Source organism: Sminthopsis crassicaudata, chromosome 2 (genome assembly GCF_048593235.1).
Source record: "Sminthopsis crassicaudata isolate SCR6 chromosome 2, ASM4859323v1, whole genome shotgun sequence".
In the NCBI taxonomy this organism is placed as follows: Eukaryota; Metazoa; Chordata; class Mammalia; order Dasyuromorphia; family Dasyuridae; genus Sminthopsis; species Sminthopsis crassicaudata.
Window position 1 is genome coordinate 58,734,503 of NC_133618.1, and position 24,938 is coordinate 58,759,440.

The 24,938-nt window shown below is 39.0% G+C and overlaps 1 protein-coding gene across 4 annotated transcripts in view; it reads right to left on the reverse strand.

Moving 5' to 3' along the window:
• PSKH1 (protein serine kinase H1) overlaps positions 1–14,420 on the reverse strand; it is a 56,012-nt gene extending 41,592 nt beyond the window's left edge. The window contains exons 1-2 of one of the 4 annotated variants that reach the window (XM_074286397.1): positions 14,383–14,415; positions 13,565–13,686 (exon numbers count right to left, since the gene is read on the reverse strand). The gene's annotated coding sequence lies outside the window, so the exon portion shown is untranslated. Of the gene's footprint in view, positions 1–11,121; positions 11,221–13,564; positions 13,687–14,382 lie in introns of those variants that run through there. The other 3 variants (XM_074286398.1, XM_074286396.1, XM_074286399.1) reach the window with 3 other exon arrangements.
• Between the last annotated feature and the right edge of the window lie 10,518 nt (positions 14,421–24,938).

The window sequence follows — 24,938 nt, forward strand, 5'->3', positions numbered from 1 at the left end:
CCATGTAGGAGATAGTGTAACATACACACTCTTTCTCCCTCTCCCTCACAAAATTATTTAGGATTTTACTTATTGTCATTTGGCTTCCTGAAAGGCCAGAAGCTCATATTCCAGCCATAGGCTTCAACACAGCCAAGTAGCAGATTCTAAAAGCTAATTTTTAAACAAAGCCATCTGGAAATAAGCATCCTTTTTATAGAGGTCAAAAATCAGAACTAGGACTTAGGAATTCTGCAGAATCATCTCTCTCCCTTAGAGAAAATATGCAAACTAAATGCTATATCCCCAAGGGCCTACAGCTCAAAACAAAGTTTTATTTTTTTCTTGAGGGGGAGCAAATATTCCTGATGCAGGATGAGACCCCTGAATTTCTGGATAACTGGATGCAGATATACATAGTATATGGAAGCACAAACTTCCTTTCCATTTCTCTAGAAGTACTAATACTATTTCTCAGCCTAAAACTTTTTCCAGATTTTTTTTTTTTTTTTTTTTTTTTTTTTTTTTTTGCCTTTTAGGAAATATGTAAGAACAAGGATTATGGCATTTCTCTGAAATAGAACTAAGTGTATTAGCCAAACTAAATTCTTGTCTAGATGGGATCACTGCCTTCCCACCCAATCTAGAGGTAGGTCTTCTTTTTGAAAATTCAAGATTAAAACAAAGGATCAAAAGGAGAGAACTCTTAAGGAAAAGTAATCTAGGCAGGAACTGACTGGTCACTATTCCGGAATATATTTTAACCTATGTGGTTGTTGTTCCCTTATTCAAGATTCCTGTTATCTGAAATCATTTTGAAGTAGAATCATGTCAGAAGGCATGGAGTACTATGCTAGTCTGGATCTCTCTCCCTATACAAGCTATAAATGGTTTGGATATATGTTAATGTTAAATTCAATAAAATTGTTTCTAATAAATTTAAATCTAAATTTCTGTGTACAGCACTAGCAGTATACTAATACTGTATACAGTATCAGCATTTTTGTTTGACAGTAAATAAAGCAATTTATATCATCTTTTCCAAGGAAAACAAATCTTAACATCACACACAGCCACAGCTCATTCAGTTTAAAGTTTTGGTATATCTTCTTTATGAAGGTAAAACAATCTAAGACACCCAAGTTAACAAAAATCTCCTCTTTCAGTCCACGTATTTTTTCTCCTCATATGAAAAATTCAAACATTTGTAAAAGGCACAATAACTTTTCTCTCTCATTTTAAAGCCTTTCTCAGACTTAAAACAAGGCACAAGGGGGGAGGGGTTTAACCCAAATGAATTCTGCCCCTTCCAAAGGAGAACTAGAGATCATTATTGATCACAAAATAGAAGATTTTGATTACATCAAATTAAAAAGCTACACAACTAATGTAAATAAGATTAGAAGGGAAGTAACAAATTGGGAAAATATTTTTACAGTTAAAGATTCTGATAAAGGCCTCATTTCCAAAATATATAGAGAACTGACTCTAATTTATAAGAAATCAAACCATTCTCCAATTGATAAATGGTCAAAGGATATGAACAGACAATTTTCAGATGATGAAATTCAAACTATTTTCCCCTATGAAAAGGTGTTTCAACATTATTGATCAGAGAAATGCATATTAAGACAACTCTGAGATATCACTACATACCTGTCAGATTGGCTAAGATGACAGGAAAAGATAATGAATGTTGGAGGGGATGTAGGAAAACTAGGACACTGATGCATTGTTGGTGAAGTTGTGAAAGAATCCAGCCATTCTGGAGAGCAATTTGGAACTATGCCCAAAAAGTTATCAAACTGTGCATACCCTTTGATCCAGCAGTGCTACTACTGGGCTTATATCCCAAAGAAATACTAAAGAGCGGAAAGAGACCTGTATGTGCCAAAATGTTTGTGGCAGCTCTTTTTGTAGTGGCTAGAAACTGGAAGATGAATGGATGCCCATCAATTGGAGAATGGTTGGGTAAATTGTGGTATATGAAGGTTATGGAATATTATTGCTCTGTAAGAAATGACTAGCAGGATGAATACAGAGAGGTTTGAAGAGACTTACATCAACTGATGCTGAGTGAAATGAGCAGAACCAGGAGATCATTATACACTTCAACAACAATACTGTATGAAGATGTATTCTGATGGAAATGGATATCTTCAACATAAAAAAGATCCAATTCATTTCCAGTTGATCAATGATGGACAGAAACAGCTACACCCAGAAAAGGAACACTGGGAATTGAATGTAAACTGTTTGCACTACTGTCTTTCTACTCAGGTTACTTACCTTCGGAATCCAATTCTTACCGTGCAACTAGAAAATTGGTTTTACACACATATATTATACCTAGGATATACTGTAACACATTTAATATGTATGGGATTGCCTGTCATCTAGGGGAGGGAGGGAAAAATTTGGGAAAATGAATACAAGGGATAATGTTGTAAAAAAAAAAAAAAAATTACTCATGCATATGTACTGTCAAAAAAATTATAATTAGAAGGCAGCTAGGTGGCGCAGTGGATAGAGCACCAGCCTTGAATTCAGGAGGACCTGAGTTCAAATCTGGTCTCAGACATTTAACACTTCCTAGCTGTGTGACCCTGGGCAAGTCACTTAACCCCAGCCTCAGAAAAAAAAAAATTATTATAAGATTAATAAAAAAAATTTTTTTTAAATGAATTCTGCCCCTTTATTCCTAGAAGATGCCTCTCAGTTTCATATAGCTTTAAGAAATCCTCAAATCTGGCAAATGTCCACAGCTTCCCAAATACTCTGTACCTTGTATATGCTTTTAAAAGCACTCACATGTGCATGACATGTACAGAAGGTGTGTGTATGGGGTGTATGTCTGTATACATATAATGTGTACATGCAAGCAATTCTGTATGTGGTGAGGTGGGAAGGGGGAATACAGGACTCCAAAGGGTTATAGCAACTTCTTGCTCCAGTAACATCTGGAAAATTTTTTTCTAAAAAGGCCAAATATAAATACACTATATGAGACTTTTAGAGACCCTTCCCACCTACAACTCTACAGTCAGACTTCCTTGTTCAAGTGTCCTTCACAGTGACTTAGTGGGGGCAGGCCAAGGGCTCTGAGTCATCCTTCTAGAAAACAAGACAGACTCGGCCCCCTGGGGGATGGTGATGCTGTTGTTGTAATGTATTTCACTATAACTGCCATAATGACTGATCTGGTGCCTTAGCATGAATGGAATGAGGTCTGCCAACATTGGGCCAATCAAATCACAGCCCAAGGTGGATGGCTTTTGCCAGACTGAAAAGGAAAAAGGCAAATGAGACCAGGGAGAATGGTGGGGATGATGCAGCAGGGTTGCAGAAAAAAAGTGGGAATATCAGCACTGCCCTGAAAAGGAGTAGAGCAGAAGACCAGGAATACTACTATCAGTGAAAAGCATTTTTTCCAAATCTATATTCTAAGATTTTCTTTCCTGAAAGATATAAAACAGAATTTCCCACATATGGGGTCACAAACCACAGTTTAAGAAGCTGGGCCATAGACAACAAAATAATATAAATTCTAGACACATATGCACAAAGTATTATAACATACACATTCTTTGAGAAGTTTAGACAGCAAAACTACACTAGCAATCAAACCCTAAAGAATGAGTGAATCAAACAACAAATCATAGAAATCAAAGAGAATGACAATAATGAGACATGACAAAACTTATGGCATGCAAACAAAGCAGTACTTAAGAGAAATTTTTATATCTCTAAAGTTTACATGAATAAAATAGAGAAAAATCAGATCAGTGGCATGCAATTTAAAAAAAAAACTAGAAAAATTACAAATTTTTTGAAACCAATTAAACACCAAATTAGAAAGTCTGAAAATCAAAGGAGAGATTAGCAACATTGAAAGTTAAGAAAACTGTTGAACTAATAAAACTAAAAGCTAGTTTTTATGAAAAAAAAAATCAATAAATTTTTTATTAATCTGACTTCAAAAAAAGAAAAACAAGTTACCAGTATCAAAAATGAAAAGGATTAAAAAAAAAAAAAAAGGGTGAATTCACCATCAATTAAGAGAAAATTAAAGCAAGACTCAGAAGCAATTCTGCCCAACTTGTATGGTAATAAATCTGAAATGCTAAATGAAATGTATGAATATTTACAAAAATATAAATTAGCCAAATTAACAGAAGAATTAAAATACATAAATAATCCCATTTTAGAAAAAGAAATTTAAAAAGTTATCAATGGACATGCTAAAAAAAATCTCCAGACTGAACCAGCTAAACTCAGCTAAAGAACTCTGGAAGATGACTATGAACCACTACATAGAATTTCCAATCCCTCCAATTTTGTCTGCCTGCATTTTGGATTTCCTTCATAGGCTTAATGTACACTATTTCAAAGTCCGATTCTTTTTGTTCAGCAAAACAACTGTTTGGTTATGTATACATATATTGTATTTAATTTATACTCTAACATATTTAACATGTGTTCATCGACCTAACATCTGGGGGGGAGGGAAGGAGGGAAAAAGTGGAACAAAAGATTTGGCAATTGTCAATGTTGTAAAATTACCCATGCAAATATCTGGTAAATAAAAACTATTAAAAAAAAAAAATCTCCAGGACCAGATGGATTTACAAGTGAATTCTACCAAATATTTAAAGAACAATTAATTTCAGTAATATATACATTATTTGGAAAAACAGGTGAAGAAGAGTCCTACTAAACTCCTTCTATGACACAAAATATAGTACTGATACCTAAATCAGGGAGAGCTAAAACAGAAAGAAAATTATATACTAATTTCCCTAATGAATATTGATGTAAAATTTTAAAAATAAAACACTAGCAAAGAGATTATGTAATTTATCATCAGGAAAATATACTATGACCAGGAAGGATTTATACCAGTAATGCAGGGCTGATTCAATATCAGAAAAACTATCAGCATAATTGATCGTATCAATAATAAATTAATAGAAATAATATAATTATCTCAATATGATACAGAAAAGGCTTTTGATAAAATACAGTACCCATTCCTATTAAAAATAGTAGAGAGCATAGAAATAAATGGAGCTTTCCTTAAATGGTATTTATCTAAAACCATCAGCAAGCATTATATGCAATGGGGATAAGCTAGAAGCCTTCCCAATAAGATCGGGATGAAGCAAAGATGCCCATTACATTACCATTATTCAATATTCTACAAATATTAGCTTTATGAATAAAAGAAGAAAAAGAAATTAGAGTAAGCAATAAGTAAACAAGTGTTATTCTTTGCAGATGATATGATGGTATGCTTAGGGAATCCTAGAGAATCAACTAAAAAACTACTTAAAATAATTAACAAGTTTAGCAAAATTACAAGATATTAAAAAAAAAACACACATAAGTCATCAGCATTTCTTTTCCCAAAAAACCCAACAGTAAGAGATAGAAAGAAAATTTCCATTTAGAATAAGTATAGATAATATTAAATAATTGGGAAACCATCTATCAAGACAAACTCTTTGAACACAAGAACAAAACACTTTTTACAAAAATAAATTCAGATCTAAACAACTGGAAAAATATCAACTGCTCATGGGTAGGCTGAGCTTATATAATAAAAAATGCCAATTCTACCTAAATTAATTTACTTATTCAGTGCCATACCAATCCAACTACCAAAAATATTTTATAGAGAAAAAAAAAACAATAAAAAAATTCATCTGAAAGAGAAAAGGTCAAGAATATCAAGGAAGGAGAAGTTAGGTGATGTGGTCGATAAAGCAATGCCTCTGGAATCAGTACCTGAGTTCAAATTTGGTCTCAGATAGCTATGTAATACTGGGTGAGTCACTTAACCCCAATTGCCTAACCTCCCTTCTCCTCCCCTCCCAAAAAAATCCCAAGGGAAACAAAAATTCAAAAGGTGACCTGGCTACACCACATCTAAAACTATAAAGCAGTAATCATCAAATCGACTTGGTACTGCATGTACAACCTACATCATATTGTTTGCTATCTTGACATAAGAAAAGGAAGAAGAAAAAACATTTTGAAATTCAAAATTTTTCAAGAGTGAACACTGAAAACTTATCTTTACATGCAATTAGAAAAAAAAAATTTTCTTTAAGTGAAAAAAAAAACCAAACAAACCCAATTTGGTACTGACTAAGAAATAGAGTGGTAAATCAATAGAATGGATTATGCACACAAGACACAGTAGTAAAGGATTATAGTAATCAGCTGTTTGATAAATCCAAAAACTTCAATGATTTCTTCCATCCCAGCAAGCCAAAAAATGCAAGCCAGAAATTCACAACAATGAGAAAGAAAGTAACCAACAAAGCCAGCATTCCTCCTCCAGTGCTTCCCTGTGTTACAGAGATGATCCCAAATTCTTAAAAGAGTTATATCAATACAAAGGAAGCTTTACCATGTCCTACCAAGCTAGAAAGGCCTTAAATACAAATCTATGTCTTCTAAAGTTAGGCCTACAAGGCCAGGGCGGTGACCATAGCCTCAACATTACAGATACCACAGCGGCTCATGCCCGTGGGAATGAATCACCCCTCCCAGTGTTTGAGTTTCCCCAGATTCATAAATTGAGAAGACAGAAGACTTTTATTTTGCAAATTTATTCTCATTATAATGAGAAATTGCAAAAAAAAAAAAAAAATCAATGAATGATTCAAATATTTATTAAGAACTACTATAAATCAGGATCTATGATAGGTGATGGGAATGTACCTTATGGTCCCCTCCCCAAAAGAAACATACATTGTAATAAGAAGACAACATGTAAATAACTAAATAGATATAAGATATTGTTGTTCTTGGCGGGGGAAGGGGGGAGAAAGAAAGGGAAATGGGGAGAGAGAGAGACACCTCTAGACAAATTTGGTCTCACCATAGCTTGGTCAAAGGTTGATAAATTTGCCATAAAAATTCTTGAAGATGGTCTATTGAGTTGTATATTACAACTCTTCTAAATTGATGGAGGGAATACCCATACTAATGAAATCAGGGCTCAAGTATGAAAGTATAGTGATCTGATGCTTCTTCAACATTTCAAGCTACCATTTTTTCTCATAGATGAATATGTGCAAAATATTTTAAATACCTTAAAGTTCTGTATAAATACCAGCTATTATGATGATATCCAAGAGCCCAAGCAGTAAAAAAACAAACAAACAAACAAAAAAAACTCTTTAAGAGGTAGACTGTCTCCTAGGTAAATAAGATTACCCATGTTCCTTTCCTTTGCAATCACTGTTTCGGAATAACTTGGGGCTCTACCACGCACTGGTTCGGTGACGTCTAAACTGACATAAGCCAGCTTAAATGGAGAAAGTGACTAAAATTCCTGGAAGAAAAATGATGTCAAATAAATCCCTTCTCAATCCTTTCAAAAAACAGCTTTCCTCCAAGGTAAAGGGAGGGAGGAGAGAAAAAGATAAGGAAGAAAGAAAAAAAATCATAATTTCCAAATCCTTTGTAAAAGAAAAATAGAACAAGATTATAAACCAAGAATTTATAGTCATTTCTTGGTGCCCAACTTAAAGAACATCTATTTCAGACTCCATGGAATCTGCAATCTGACAAGTGAAGATGATTCTGAGAAGCAACAAAACAGAGTTCTAACCATAGATAAATTCACTGTCAGAAGCAAGCAAGTTACTACTCACTACAATTTAGCAAGTTCAGTAACAAAACTGCATATGAACCAGAAAATCAAAGCAACCTGAACAAAGTATTAGAGCAGCAGCAGTTCAGTTTTCAGTTCAATTCCATTCAACTCAACAAATATTGATAACTACTCACTATTGGTAGTACTGAGGGAGATACAAAGATAAGTAATAAGATTTATGGTTGATACTTACCTTACAGAATATCTAGTCCAAGCCTCTCATTTCCTATAGAAGACAGACACTCAGAGGATTCCTGTATCTTTCTGGAGATTATAATTTTTTTCACTTTCTTCAGGCCCTAACCCCGCCTATTTACTAAAGTCCACAAGCATTTATTAAGCTCCTATTATATATCAGGCATTAGAGATACAAAGAAAAGCAAAAGACAGTCCCTACTCTCATAGCAAATCATACAGCCAAGATATATACAGAACAAACTGGAGGTAATATCAGAGGGAAGGCACTAAGATAGAGAACTAGGAAAAGCTTCTTGAAGGTGGGTCTTAAACTGAGGCTTAAAGGAAATCAGGATGTGGAAGTAAGTAAGGAGAGTTCCAGACATGAAGGAAAGCCAATGGAATCAGGAAAAGAGGAATAGAAAGAAGGTCAGCATCACAGGATCTCAGAGTATGTGGAAGGGAGTAAAATGTAAGAATACAGGAAAGGTAGGACAGGGGTAAGTTATAAAGGACTTTAACAGTCAAAGCAGATCTTACATTTAATACTAAAGGGAACAGGGAGACATAGAGGCTCCTGAATGGTATCTGTGTATGTGAGAGAAACTTGATTAGACTTATACTTAAGGAAGATCATTCTGACAGCTGAATGGAAAATGGATTGAAGTGGGGAGAGACCTGGGTATATATGAGAGAGATTACAAAAGTAGAAGTGGCAGGACTTGGCAGGAATACATGAAGGGGTAAGTCTGGATGACTAGATGGACCAGTGATACTTTGGCATCCTACAGGATGTTAGGAAGGATTTTAGTAAGAAGGAAGGATTTGGGGAAAAGATGAGTTCAGTTTTGGCTATGTTGAATTTAAGATGTATGACATAAGACATCTAGTTTGAGACATCTTTCAGGCTAGGTGATGCAGTGGATAGAATGCTGGGTATGGACTCAAAAAGACTTCTGAGTTCAAATATAGCTTCTGACACTTGTTAGTAGGATAACTCTGGGCAAGTCACTTAATCCTATTTGCCTCAGTTTCCTCACTTGTAAAATGGACTGGAAAAGGTAAACTGCTCCAAAATCTTTGCCAAGAAAACCCCAAAGGGGGTAAGAAAAAGTTGGACACAATTGAAAAATTATTAAATAACAATGTCTCTTTGATCAACAAGATGGTGCAATGAGCCTAGAGTCAAGAAGATCTGAATTCAAATCCAGCTTCTGACTCTTACTAACTGATCCTGGACAAGTCACTTAATCCTGTTTGCCTCAGTTTCCTCACCTATAAAACAAGCTGCAGAAGGAAATGGCAAACCACTCCATTATCTCTGCCCAGAAAACTCTAAATGGGGTCACCAAGAGTCACTGAACAAAGCTGAACAAGTCACTTAACTTCCATTTCAGTTTCCTCATCTGTAAAATAGAGATGATAATAATAGCACCTACTTTACAAGGTTATTGTTCAGTTCAAATGAAATAATATTTGTAAATTACTCGGCACAATGCCTAACAAAGAGCAAACACTATATAAATGTTAGCTCTATTTGCCATTATTTCGTCCAAAAGGCAGCTGGATTTATGAGACTGACAGGTTTGACATCACCTGCATAAAGATGATAACCGAATCGTGGGAGCTGGTAAGATTTTCAAAGCAAAATAGTACAGAAAGGAAAATAAGGGCCTGGGGAACACTCATGGTTAGCAACCATGACAAAAAGATCCAGAAAAAGAAAACAGAAACAACAGGTGGGCAGGCAGGAAGAAAATCAGAGAGACAAATATTGAGAAAACCTCGATATGGTTCTTTTTCTTATTTTTCTTATTACTGTCATTGAATCAACAAACATTTATTACTTATGGTGTATTTGTCAGGCACTCTACTAAGTGCTTTAGAAAAAGAAAAAAATACCGTTCCAATGAGGGAAACAACATACAAAATATTGTACACGTAGTATATACACAGTAAAGAGAAAATAATCTCAAAGGAAGGGCTTTAAGAATGGGGGTTAGAGTCATTAGGACCATTCCTCAACTCTTCATACTTCCTTCCCATGAGGCAGCTTTTTATTTTGCGGAAGCTAACAGCTGTTTCCTTGATCCCACCTTCCTAGAAATCTTGTTCTTTCAATTATTCTCTTCTGTCTTTCCCGCCAATCTTTCTCTTTCCACAAGCTTCTTACCATCCACCTACAAATAATATGCACTACGATCCTTTAAAAAAAAAAAAAAATGCTTCCTGCCAAACTCCTGAACTAATACTTCATTGTATTAACAAACTTCAAGAACAAATAATAGAATCCTGGCCTCCACTTTTTCTGTTCTCCACTAACAAAAAATTTATGAATGGCTTCTGATTTTTTTTTTTTTTTTTGCATCGTAGACATTTCTCATAATAACACATTCACACTCTGAACTTTTCCCTTTTAACTTATACAAAATCTCCACCCCATTTTCCATATGAGGAAGCGAGGCAAACAGGATTAATGTGACTCGTCCAGGGTGTCTGGGGTCTGAGTCCAGGCGGGTGCTCTGCCCACTGCCCCAAGAGTAAAGACACCATTTCGGGGGAAACCTGTTAAAACACTCGGTCGTGTAACTGACAACAAGAAAATGGTTCGGTTTCAAAGGTCGAAGAACCCAGCACGTAACGAGCCGCCGGCCGGGACAGGGCTAAGCCACCAAGCGCCACTACAGAAAAGGGCAGCTCTCCGCAGTGGAAAGCCCGCTGGACAGGGAAGCTCGGGGTTTAGGGGGAGGGTGGTCTCGAAGCTCCAAATGTGGGGAGGACCAGTCCTCCAGCGGCGGCACCACAAACAGCGAGCTGCCAAAAAGGGGCGGAGCACACAGCCGTCGGTGGAGAGGGGCATTTGACAGGTCGGGGAAACTGAGGCCGGAGAAGGACTGAGCCAAGTAGGGGAGTCCGCACTCCTGCACAGCCAGCCCCGCTTCCCGCGGGTTCTAAGGGAGGGGCAGGCTCACCCCGACGTAGGTGGGGGGAGGGGCAGGGCTGGAGAGAAACACCGGCCCCGCCCCTCTAGGGCACCGTAGACGGAGCCCCGCACCACAGGTAGAGGAGGAGTGGTGGGAGGCAGCCCGTCTGGCTCCGGGGCGCGGGGGCGGCGAGGTCCTTCCCGGGAGTGCCGGGTCCGGACTCGCCTCGGCCTCGACCCCCGCGAGGCTCAGTTCAGCCCGGCCCGGTCTGATCCGACCTCCCGTCCAGCCTGACCCGAGCTGCAGTGGGCGGACTCAGACCGCCGGGTGCGGGCGGTCCCGGTGGAGCCGAACGGGCGGGGCCGTGCTCACCTCAAAGCCCACACAATTTCCTCAACTCCTCGGCCGCTTCCGCGGAGGCTCCCGCCGCCGCCATCCTCTCCATCAGCGTCATAGCGTCATAAAAGTGCGCTCCTGACGTTAAACCAATTCGCGGCTCCCCCATTGGGCGTGGCGGAGGGCGGGCTCTGGGGGCGGGCCTTACTCTCTAATAGAAGGAGAGACAAATCATCGCCACGGGACGCTTTCTCGGGATGGGTTTGTCAATCATTCTAACAGGCCCGTAATAGGCCTGCAGGTGAGACCGAGGCTATAAAAGACTCACTGTGGGGCTGCGGCGCGGATTTGGTAAATCTGTCAGCGGTCGGGTCGTCTTTGGGAAGGGAGCTGACTGCGTCTAAACCGCGGTTTTAAATCCAGGGTACTTCCAACGCAGTGACACAGGCCACCGGGCGTTCCACCTGCCCGGCTGCAGGCGTTTCTTCCGGCAGCCTGCCTCCCACCCCGAAAATGCTCTCAGTCTCTCCCTCTGGCCGCAGACCTCCTTGGCGTTCTCCTGAATTCTAAAGCCCCCCCATCTTCTTTTTAAAAATTATTTTCAAAATACGAACCAAGATAATTTTCAGCATTCACCCTTGGAACACGTTGTATCCAAATGTTTCTTCCTTCGTCCCCTCTCCCCCCCCCCCCGACAGTAAATAATCCAATACAGGTTAAACATGTGCAATTCTAAGCATATTTCCACGTTTGTCGCGCTGCACAAGAAAAATCATCAAAAAAGGGGAAAATGAGAAAGAAAAAAAAAAAAACCCAAGCAAGCAAAACAACAAAAAATACTCTGCTGCGATCCCCTTCAGAGTCCTCTTTCTGGGGGCAAACGGCTCTTCTCACAAGCTCGAGTTGCCTTGAATCACCCCACTGCTGAAAAGAGCCAAGAACCAAGCGCTTCATCTTGTGTGCAGTGTTCTCTTGGTTCTACTCACTTCACTTAGCCTCAGTCTATGTAAGTCTTTCCAGGCTTTTCTGAAATCTTCCTGCTTAAAATCCCATCTTCTACAGGAAGCTTTCCTCCTTCCCTCTTCATTCCAGTGGGTCATTTCCTCTTTATCCTGTATGCAGCTGGTTTTGCGAGTATTTGTTTGCATTGTAAACTCCTTGAGGTTAGGCTAGGGGCTGTCTTTTCCCTTGCTTATTTGGATCCATGTTGTCTTCCCTTTTACATTGTAAGCTCCATGAAGACAGGGGCTGTCCGTTCTCTTTGTTTCACCAGTACTTAGGCAGAATGCTTGGCACATAGATACAGTAGGCATTTAATAAATATTTATGGTTACTAATTAATTAATTATGATGACTAATATGTCCTATTATTAATATAGCATTAATTACATGTATTTACATTAATTATATAACAATATAATTGATGTACAAAATCCAAATATGGGAGAATGCAGAAGACCAGCAGCAAGAGACATATTTTTCTGGCCCTGGCACAAAAACAAAGTAAGAGTCCTTGCCTTCAAGGCAAGAAGCAAGGCGCACGTATATATGTATATTACAGATTCAGGGTAACATTGATGGGGAAAATAGCAGGTAGCCTTGCAGAAAGGATCCTGTTGTGGGCGTGGAGAACAGTCTGCACAAGGGCATAGAGCCCGGAGCAGGAAGGCTGTTTGCTGCAGTACACCGTACAAAGAAAGGGACAATGAGCACAGAGAACAGAAATGAATTATCTATCATGTGTAAGGAATAGAAAGGCTGTGTGACTGCAATACACAATACAAGGAATATCCTCTAGTGATAAAGAGCTTTGAATGGACTGTATATTAAGTCCAGGAAGGGTAGGATACAGCAGGTGATAAAGAGCTTTAAATGTTCAGTAGTAACTGAGTTTATATGTTAGCCTAAAAGCAATAAGAAGTTATTGGAATTTATTGAGTAGAGAATCATCATTAGATGTTTCAGGGAAATCATCTTGGTGGTTTGTTTGAAGAATAGATGAATCAAAAGGGAAATATTATTAATAATTAAGAGATTAATAATGATGATAATTGTTAGCATTTAGGTGGTGCTTTGAGGTTTCCAAAGTACTTTACATATGTTATTTCATTTGATCCTCACCTAAACTCTGGGAGGTAGGTTCTATTACCTCGTTCCATTTTACAATAGAAGAAACTCAGACAAAAAAAAAAAAAAAGAAAAGAAAAAAACCTAAGTAATATGTCCAGAGTCTGATAAGTGTCTGAGGCCACATTTGAACTTGTCTTCTTGACTCCAGGTCCACCTCACCACCTAGTTGCCTGCCCACTTGGAAAGGCCAATTAGGAAGTTAGGCAAATGGAGGCTGGGCAAGATGAGGGCTTACTCTAAATTGTAATGCAGGAAGAACATTTAACAGCTGATTGAATGGATGGGGGAAAGAGAGGAAGAAGTGTAAAATGACAGATATAAATCTGGGTACCACCAGTCTCCGGCTTACCAGGCTCACAGCTTTAGGGATGAGAAGAACACTGCTGGTTGGCTCTAGCTTTCTCCTGCTTCATTGGTTAGATTATAGCACACTTTCTATTTATTATCTCTGGCTCCTCAGGAACAACTCACCTGACAGATCAGATCTGTTGTGAAATTTCATTGCTTCTAGGTTCACATAACTCCATAAACATACTCTTATGCAGCCAACCCTCTGGTTTGCTATTGGTCTCCAGCTGACCCCTGCCTGGACTATTGTAACAGCCTTCCCTGCCTCAAATCTCACCCCTAATTCCTCCTTCCACTTAGCTGCCAAAATGATTTTCCTAATGTGCTAGTCTGATCATGTTACTGCCCTTTAAACTTCGTGAGTTCCCTATTATTCCAGGACCAAATATAAAACCCTCCTTTAAAGGTGGCAAAGTGCATGGAGTGTTGGGCCTGGAATCAGGAAGACTCATCTTTTTTACTTCAAATATGGCCTTAGGCACTAACAAATTGGACAAGTCATTTAACCCTCTTTTCCCTCAGTTTCCTCATCTGTCAAATGAACGGAAGAAGGAAATAGCAAACCAGCTCCAGTATCTTTGCCAAGAAATGGAATAATGATGAATCAGATATAACAGAACCAAAACAAAACCTACTTCTGTCCCACCTTTCTAGCTTTATTTCTATTCTCTTTCACATAAACCCAGCTACCTACTTAATATTTGCTATATACAACACTCCTAATTCTTTGTCTTCTTACTGACTCCTTATGTCTAGAATGTTCCCCATATCCACCTCCTAGCTTTCCTGACTTCCTCTAAGACTTAAGCCAAATCCCACCTTTTGTAAGAGTTAGTACATTTAGTACTTCCCCCCCTTGAAATTACCTTCCACTTAAACATTGCATCATCATGTATGTACATAATCATTTTGCATGTTGTCTTGATCTCATTATGATGTGAGGACAGGGACCATGCTTATTTACCTTTTTTGTATCCCTAGTGCTCACTCAGTGTTTTGGGTCTAGTTAGCACTTAAAATGGTTATTGACCACCTCCTATCCTCCACAGAAGTAAGGAAATTTGGAGAGTGGGTTGGATTTGGAAATAAAAGAAATAATTGAATTCAGTTTTGGACATATTGAATTTAAGCTGCCTATTTTCTGACATAATCATTTTTAAGTTGTGAATTACTGCTCCCACTGGTCCTGTGAGAACAGTATTATCATTAGTCTTGGAGGTTCTGCCCATCCTGAAGGGCACAGAACCAGAGTTCTATAATGAATGGTAACAGGACCTGTCAGTGACAAGGAATGGGAATTGTATTGTGACTATGTGATGGACGGTCCTGTGAAACAGGGGTAGCTAAATTTCTCAGTGAACCCCTGAGGCTGGTCCAAACAATACTTTGCCAGAGGATGATATCATTCCAGAGTGCAAAAGATTATTGTTACGTAAGCTCAGGACACAGTCAGCTTGCTGGGCCTTAGCTCTGGGAAACAGGGTATATCCAAAATATTTTGATAAGAGACCAGGAAGGACCTGTTTCACTCTTATGGGATGATCCAGAAGCAGTCAACAACTGCCTCCCTGGGGGTGCACATACTGAGCATCTCTCTTTAAAAGCTTTCCTCTATTAGTCCTATTAGTCAAGGATATTAGTTGAGTTCAAATGGCCATTCCAGAGAGCTTGATTCTCCTTAAAACCATGAAAAGGAAGTTTCCTTTGGGAACCAGTTCTAGTTATCCAAACTGCCATTAACTTCATCACTTAGGCAAGTACCTTTGTCACTCTTGATCTCAATTTCTTCCTCTGTTTTGGATTATATGGCCTCTAAAGTAGGGTGGGCTTCTTAGTCTTTCTTTGTGTCATGGACTCTTTGACAATCACTGGCAAAGCACATAGACCACTTCTCAGCATAATTGTTTTCAAATGCATAAATTAAAATATATAAGTTTACAAAGGAAGCCAATTACATTGAGATACAGTTATCAAAATAGATTTTAAAATAGATTCATGGATCCAAGATTAAGAATCCTCTGAGGCAGGAAGTCTGACATTGACAGCATTAGTCCTGTGGCTCTTCTAACATTCATGCAGCAGAATTAGCACCATCTTTGAACCCTTGCCTACCAAATAAGGAATTAGAGATTAAGCTAGAATGGTTCATTAGGAAGCCAGAAGGAAACAGAGCCTTATCTTTATCTGGGCCCTTCCAGAGTAAAATCTTCCAAGATGCAGACAGGTCAGGGGAAGCAAGTTAAGTCCTAAAAAGAAGAACCATGATTAGGGAACCCCTAATTAAAACTTTTCCCTACTCCTATGAGTTCCTGAACTCTGAAGGGGATGGAAAGGCTAATAGCAGCAGCTTCTATTTCTATAGTATATAAAGCACCATGAAAGTTTTATATAGTTTCCAAAGCACTTTTCTTATGGGCCACCCTGTGAGGGGATGTCAGTCAACCCAATAAGTCAACAAGAATTTCTTTATTAAGCACTTATTAGGAGCCAGATGGAATAGCTAGGTGGGGTAATGGATAGAGCACTAGACTTGGAATCAGGAATACTCATTTTGAGTTCAAATCTGACCTCAAACACTAAGTAGCTGTGTGATCCTGGACAAGTCACTTAACCATCTGTAAAATGAGATGGAGAAGAAAATGACAAACCACTTTGCCAAGAAAAGCCCAAATAGTGTCATAAAGAGTTGAACATGATTGAATAAAGTATGCCAAATACTCTGCTAAATTTTAGAAACTCCAATAAGTACAAAAATTAGTCTGTGTTTTTGAGGAGTCTACATTCTAGTGGAGGAGACAAATGGAATAGATGAAGGTAATTTTAAAAAATAATAGCTTTTGGGGCAGCTAGGTGGCTCAGTGGATAGAGCACCAGCCCTGAATTCAGGAGGACCCGAGTTCAAATCTAGTCTCAGACATTTAACACTTCCTAGCTGTGTGACCCTGGGCAAGTCACTTAACCCCAGCCTCAGGAGAAAAAATAATAATAATAATAATAGCTTTTTATTTTCAAAATATATGCAAAAACAGTTTTCAACATTTACCCTTGCAAAACCTTGTGTTCCAAATTTTTCTCCCTTCTACCCACCTCTCTTCTCCAGACAACAAATAATCCAATATAGGTTAAACATGTACAGTTCTTCCATACATATTTCCACATTTATCATGTTGCACAAGAAAAATCAGATCAAAAAAGAAAAAATGAGAAAGAAAAAAAATCAAGCAAAAAACAACAAAAAGGTGAAAATACTATGTTGTGATTCACATTCAGTCCCCCATAGCCCTCCCTCTCAATGTAGATGGCTCTCTCCATTACAAGTCCATTGGAACTGACCTGAATCACCTCACTGTTGAAAAGAGCCCATCAAAGTTGATCATCACATAATGTTATTCCATGTACAATGTTCTCTTGGTTGTACTCACTTAGCATGAGTTCATGTAAGTCTCAGTGAAGGTAATCTGAAAAGGGGGAAGGCATCCGTAGCTGTAGGGCCCAGGAAAGGTGGTCTACAGAAGAAGGGTCTATGAAGTGGAGGAAAGGGTCAGAACATTCAAAGTAAAGCCAGGAGCGCCTGTTTAACAGTTATTTATTCCTGTTTTACAGATGAAAAAGCAGAAGTTCAGAGAAGACTTTGTATCCTCCCAATGGTCACACAGGTAGGGAATGAAGGCTTGAATTGATGTCCTTCCCTTTTCCAATATATCATCCTACCCTGCCCCCCTCAGTTAATAGGCTGTACATGGAAAGCTTTGTGACTGACTCCTTCCCTCCCCCTCCATAGGCGCTGCTAAGGATTGGGGGTTGGGGGTGGGGAGGGAGAGATAAAGATCAAATCAAATGAGATTGTGTGTGCAAAGTGCAATCAGAATTAAATAACTAGAAACACAAACTATTTTATTATTATTAAAGAGGGATGTACCATCATATATACATATACTATAATAATATAATAAAAAGTATGTCTTTTCTAAGAAGACACTTGACATGACAGCTTCCCAACCCTGGCTAAAAAGCTGGGAAAGTAAGAGAAGTACTTACACTCACTACAAGGGCTTAGCTCCTCCTTTAATGGGAAGCTACTTCACCAATTACTCTCCATTCTTCTAAGGCCTTGCTGATGTTCTGAAGGCGCCAGAGATGAGGGAGCCAGTTGCCAAGGCTGAGTCCCCAAGGAGTAGGAGCAATTTCTGGTCCTGTCCTCCACCCTTTTATTCCTGGGCCCAGCTTTGTCCCTGGGAAGGAAAGGGATAATGCCCACAAAGCACTTAATCTCCTGGCCAGAAAGCAGTAGAGAGCAAATTAGGCCCCACTCCAGTTTATCCCCTGCAATAGGGAAAAGCTGGAGAAGAGCCATGTCAGGGATTTAGGAAGCAAAGTTGGGAAGGGAAAGTAGGTCACTGGAGTTTTGAAACCACCACCATCTGAGTGAGGAGGCTCCCCCTCTTCCATTCGATGCAAGACTCCCCAGGGGCTCTGTGAGTAGCTGGGAGCGGACCCACGCCGGATGGAAGAGGAATTCTAGCTAGTAATTGCAGCAACATCCTGGGCTGGTTTAATAGCTGTTGTAATAGCTCTTCAAAGTTTATAAGACACTTTACATCCATTATCTCATTTGCTCCTCACAACAGCTCTCTGAAGTAGAGATATTGCAAGTATATTATCCCCATGTTGTCAATGAGGGAACAGGAAGACAGGATTCAAATGTAGGGCCTGTTTTGATGCCAAAGTCCCACATTAGATCTTTAGCCTTGGAACGAATAGCAGTAATCAGGGTGGGGCTCCCCTACCCAGAACCTCATCTCAATCCAAACCAATTTATTCCCTGTTTCCATGCCTTCAGAGTAGGATTCTTTGCTTGAGAGGTAAAGACATCAAGTTCTCTGTGTTAGGTATGATGGAAAGAGCACTGGGCTGAGAATGAGGTGAGGGGTTCAGACTGCCAGCGGAGCAGGTTGGGTCGCAACTAGATGGGTGACAGTTTCAGGCAGGCTGATATGATGTGTCACCATGATGACATGAGGAGGTCTCCAGGTGCTGGGTCGTATTATTTTTTAGCAGTGACATGCATAAAGATAACAGTCATCAAATTTATGGCTGAAAGGAATAACAGCTGATACCCTGAGCAACAGTCAGAACCCAAAAAGACCTTGACCAGTTTAGAGCAGTGGGGGCTGGGGGGCGCTAATAGGATAAATAGGGCAAATGTAAAGCTTTACACTTAGGTACAATAAAATCAACTCTACTAATAAGGAAGAGTTGGCAGTTTCTCTGAACAAGATCTGAGGCTTAAGTAGATTAGTATGCTAGTTCAATAACCATCAGCAATATGACATGACAGCCCCAAACCCTCAGGCCATCTTGGGCAGCTTTAAGATGGACATCATTTCAAGGAACAGAGAACTGCCCCACTTAACTCTATCCTCTGGAATATTGTGTTCAGTGCTGAATATAAGGTTGAATGACATTGGCAACCCTGGAAAGGATCCAGAGGTAACTAGAATGGTGAAGGCCCATGTCATATGAGGACTGATTAAAGAATTTGGGCTGGAAAAGAGAAGGTTCAAGGAAAATGTACTGGCTGTCTGTTCTCAAGTATTTGAAGGGATTTCATATGGTTCTGGTTGATCATAGGCCAGAATTAGAGCAAGAAGTTACAAAGGAGCCAATTGAGATTAGACAAACTTCTTGACCTATTCAGTCCAAAAGTAGAATCGGCTTCTTGCCTGCAGAGGTGGGTTCCCCCTGACTTGGAAATGTTAAGGTAGAACTTGGATGACAAGGTTATAGTGAGGATTTCTTTCATGTATGAGTTGGACTAAATTGATGGTTTCCAAAGTCAGGGAAGGGGATGAATCAAAGAGAAGGGTGGAAAAATAGGTCACAATAGGCGATCACTTGTGGGACATAGTTCAATGTCTGCCTTCACTCAACATGCTCCTTACCTGTGTCTTGCTTGCTACTGCCCCCCATGCACATACACACACACACACACACACACACACACACACACACACACACACACCTCTTCCAACATTTAATTCCTGCTGACAGATTTGACTTTTTGGCATGTATCCTTTAGAGAGTGCACTCTCTAGTCTACAAGGTTTTCATGTTAAAAGTGGGACAAAGTAAATTACAAAGGGGGAATGGCATGATTAGATTGTGGTTCATAGACAGAAGCCTTGTCACATTATCTTTTCCCCAAAAGCCATCCCTCTCCGAAATGTCTGTCCTTATATACACACCATTCACCCAAGTTAGCAACCTTAGCGTCACCTTCTCTCTTTCACTTACTCCACTTAGTGAAGCAGTTAACAAAGCTTGCCATTTTATTCTCAATGACATCTTTCACCTCTCTCCCCCCCTTTTTTTTTCTTTTTTCCCCCAGAAACACAGTATTTACTTAGCATTTTAAATATTCTTTTTTGCTTGGTAGACTGATAATGAATTTTTACATCTTTGTTTACAGTGACTTAAAATATTTTTTTCATATCTGGCCCCTTTGTATCTTTGTAGTCTTCTTACACTTTTCTCTCTTCTGAAATCTAGATAAATGAATCTATTTTCATTTCTTCACACATGACACTTGATCTTCCAACTTCTTCCACCAGGAATGTTCTTCTTTCTCACATCTCCCTTTTAGAGATATTCCCTTACATCTTACTTCATACATCCCCATCTGCCAGAGATCTTTCTCCATGATCACAGCTCCTAGAGCCTTTCCCCCAGTTTTCCTTTTAGCTACCATCTCCTTATTGTATGTGTGTATGTGTGTGCATATACATATGCACATCTAGTTATTTACATATGTTATCTACCCCATTAGAATGTGACCTTCATAAGGGCAGAGATTAGTTTTGTATTCTTTGTATAATATTTGGCATGATGCCTGGCACAAAATAAACATTTAATAAATTTTTATTAATTATCAAGAAAAAAAGAAAGATATTTCCCTGCTTGGCTAGCTATATTAATTAGGTTAACTGAATAATTAATTATTGGCAATTATTATTTACAAGTTTACCCTGTCCTCCAGGGACATGTACAAAGAAATTCTTTTAGAGGCAGCTACATGAACCAGTGGATAGAGCACCAGTCCTGAAGTCAGGAGGACCTGAGTTCAAATTTGACCTCAGACACTAACACTTCCTAGCTGTGTGACCCTGGGCAGGTTTTCACTTAACCACAATTGACTCAGCAAAAAAAGAAAGAAAGAAATCCTTTTAGAAAAAAGGAAACATTCATTCACATTACACTCAAAAGCAAAAAGTCATTTTAAAATTAATTGTTATTAAATACAATTTATAAAATATATTGATTATTTCATCTTAATCTTTAATTTATATGTTTGTGTATATTTTAAACAATAGTCCATCTATCATTTACAGATAGACATATATTGGGTACATGCTCAAAAATTTTGTCACTGATAGGGTATGTGATCAAAAAGTTTTGAGACTTTTGACTTGACTATGAACTCTTGAATTCTGTGATTCTGTGAAATCCTACTTCTGACCCTTAATAGCCATGTGACCCCATAATCTCCCCTCTCAGAACATACTTCCTTATTTGTAAAATAGGGACCTCACAGATGGAAGGTCAAATGAAATAATGGATGTAAAGAAGTTTTTGAAGCTTAAAGTGTCATACAAATAAGTTATTTAATCTAATGATCCTATTCTCTTCTTCTGTCAATCCAAATTCTACCCATCTTTTCAAATCCTAAAAGCTGTTCCTTCCCTGATCACCCTTAGCTGAAAATAACCTTGCCCTTTTCTGAATTCCAATACCATTTAATGTCCATATTGCCTACTTGGCATTGTAGCTTGCATATCTATTTGTATCTACCTTGGTCTTCTTCTTCTTAGAATCATACTCCCCATCTTATCCTCCTTTAGTCCAACCTCAGAAGATGAGGGGCTCTTCTCCTTGCTATTATAAATAGCTCAACTTGTACCCTTGAACCCATTCTTTCCTATTTCCTCCAGAACCTTGCCCCTGCAATCATCCACCCTTGTTCTAATTTTCAACTTATCTGCTGGCTAGTTCCTTCCCCAGGAAGCATGCCAGCAGGCCCAGATCCATCGAGATCCCCCAAACTCCCCATCATTTGACCTTACTCTCAAACTATCATCTTATAGCTCTCGTCCTTTTCACGGACCTCTTTAAAAACCTGACTGGCTTTGCCTTCTCATTTCTTGACTCTAAAATTTATGTTCTAGCTTGTATGAACTGATGAAAGTGAAATGAGCAAAACTAGAGGAATAATTCATACAATAATCATAACATCGTAAAGACAAATAACTTTAAAAGACTATTCTGCTCAGTGTAATGACTAATCATAATTCTAGACAATGCATCATGAATTATGATACCAATTGACTACAAGCAACCAATTGCCTAATCTTGTTGATTATAGCACCTCAAGACTTGTCTCATTTGTCCCCTTCTTATCACTGGCTCAGGAAACCAGCCCTTATCATCATCTTTTACGTGGTCTATTTCAGTAGCCTAACTGTATCCCTGAGTCCAATCAATCCTATTTATAATCCATACTGTTGCCAAAAGGATGTTCCTAATATTCAGGTCTTACTATATTACTCCTCTGCTCAAGAAGGTAAGTGACAAATGACATATGCTCTTTGATGATAATCATACCAGGTAAGCAGGTAGAAAGATCATCAGGTCTGGAATCAGAAAGATGAGTTCAAATAAATGGCCTCAGATACATAATCCTGGGCAAGTCACTTAACCTCTGTCTTAATCTCCTGAAGAAGGAAAAGGCAAACCTTTCTGATATCTTTGCCATGAAAACCCCATGGGCAGCATTGCTGCTGATGTAACTGGAAGACTCAATAAGTTTGACATGACTAATGACTGAACAACAAATACAAGACAAAGGTCCTCAAAGAGGGAAAAGGAAAGGAGAAAGATCACACATTTATGAAAAATCTTGTTGCCCTTTTTGTGACAGCAAAGACCTGGAAGCAAAATGTGTGCCCATAAATTGGGGGGAAAGCTGAACAAATTGTGGCAATAGGTGTAATTTTATTGCCTGGTAAGAAATTATGAATATGAAAAATTTAGAGAAACTTGGAAAGTCTCCTAAGAACTGACACAGAGTAAAATAAGAACTAACATTTGAAATTAGACATTCAAATAAGAGGCTTTGGAAAAAAATCAATCTGAAGATATCTGAACCTGAACTCGTTACTTTGCCACCAAAACTACCACTTTTCTAAACTTCCACATTTCTGTTCAGGCTCCAGGGTTCATAACCTAGACATTATTCTGAAGTTCACACTCTTTCATCCCATCTTCCCAGTTCACTGCTAGATCTTTCTACCTTTACAACATCTCTCATGTCCAAATCCTTCCTTGCACAACCACTCCCTCATTTCAGGTTTTCATCATCTCTTACTTAGATTATTGTTACAACCTCCTAATGGTTCTCCCTGTCTATCTTTCCCCATCACAGTCCATCTGTGGCCAAAGTACTTTCTTTAAGTGCAAATCTGACCTCATGATCCTCCTTCTCAATCAGCTCCACTATATTCTTGTTACTTCTGGTACCAAATATAAACTCTTTTATGAGAGTAAAGCCTTTTACAACCTGCCTCCCAGCCTATCTTGATACCCTCTTCTTCCATATTTTGCAATCTAGTCAAATTGGCTGCCTCTGTTGTTTTCTTTCTCTTTCTCTCTCTCTCTCTCTCTCTCTCTCTCTCTCTCTCTCTCTCTCTCTCTCTCTCTCTCTCTCTCTCTCTCTCACACACACACACACACACACACACACACACACACACACCCCCCTACAAATGATTGGTGCCTTTGCACTGTCCAGCATTCCATCTTTACTTCTACATGATGCTTTTCCTGCTCCCCCTACCTAATTATTGCCCTTACTCCCAAATTACCTTCTACTTAACTACTATTGCTAATAAGCTCTGGTCCCCATTCTGTCTCAGAACCAAGCTAGCTTTGGGGCATTCTTTTCTTTAAGACTTGAGCCACTATGTTGCCCCCATGTGAAGGATGAGTGACTAGTGCCTTAGTTCTAATTAACCACTTAGCAAATTAGCTTTTACAAAGAAATACTTGTTTACTTAATAATTAAAGCAAGAACAAAATTTCAAACATTTCCTCCAGCACCTTGGACAGGTGTATTCTCTCTCCTGTACCTCTGGTGTTGGTTGGGGATAGGGGAGAAGATAGCATGGGGAAGGGGAGAAGAATAAGTTCATAACTTACTTCAATTTCTCCATAGCTTTGGTCCAACCAAGTTCATGTCTAGATGGGGCTTGTCTGCCAAACAAGCCCTCATCTCAGCTTGCAGTGGCCTGGATCCAGAAGGTCACTCCCTGCTCCTTGAAGCATCAATGAGAGGCCGGCTGCAAAACTGAATCTGGATTCTGTGACTCACTCCCCTGACCTTTCAAAATTCCCAAGGTTGGACACTCCACTCCCTTCCCCTAGAATGGAAAAAGAAAAAAGGCAGAGGCAGGGGGCCAAAGCCAGAGTCACATGGTTTCAGTGGAGAGAAGTCCCCAAGACTTCTTCCGTTCAGCAGTCCCATGAAAAAGCCAGAGAGGCAGCTGAAGCTGACCAGCCTTTCTGAAGATGTCCATAGCTGTAGCTACACAGCCAGTTCAAAACAAACTCCTTCCCATCACAGAAGGGAACCCAGGGGCCAAATACTAAGTGAGCTTCCTAGTCCCCCTTGCTAGTTTGCCAAAGGCACTTTCCTTCTGGAAGCAGGACTTCAGTTGCTTCCATATGAAGAAGTCACTTCAATTGAACAATTTATTGAATCTATGTGGATCTAGACTCTGGTTATACTATAATGCATTTATTTCTCTTTATTCACTTGATATTGATATTTTTACATGCACTCATCTCTCTCATTAGAATGTAAGCTCTTGGCAGTTATGGATTTTCATTCTTCGTGCTTGTGTCCCCAGTATTTAACAGCATGCCCAACATATAACATGAGCTTAACAATTACGACTGATTGATTGATAGAAAAAAGATCAAGTAACTAAAAGAAAGAAATACTGAAAGACTTCAGAACTTTGATCAATGCACTAACCAATCATGATTTCAGAAAAAGGAAAATGAATAATTCCTCTGCTCTCAGGAGAGAGACTGGTGAGTCAGCAAGTACTTAAGTGTTTACTCCTGTACCACGGGTGATCCCTAGGGATACAGAGAAGGGCAAAATTAGAGACCCTGTCCACAATGAGCCCAGGTTTTAATGTGGGGAGAAAACAAGCAAACAAACAACTATATTCAGAGAAGATATATCCAATATAAATGGAAAACAATCTCAAAGGGAAGGGATGAGGGAAGGCATGAGGAAAAACTTCCTATAGAAG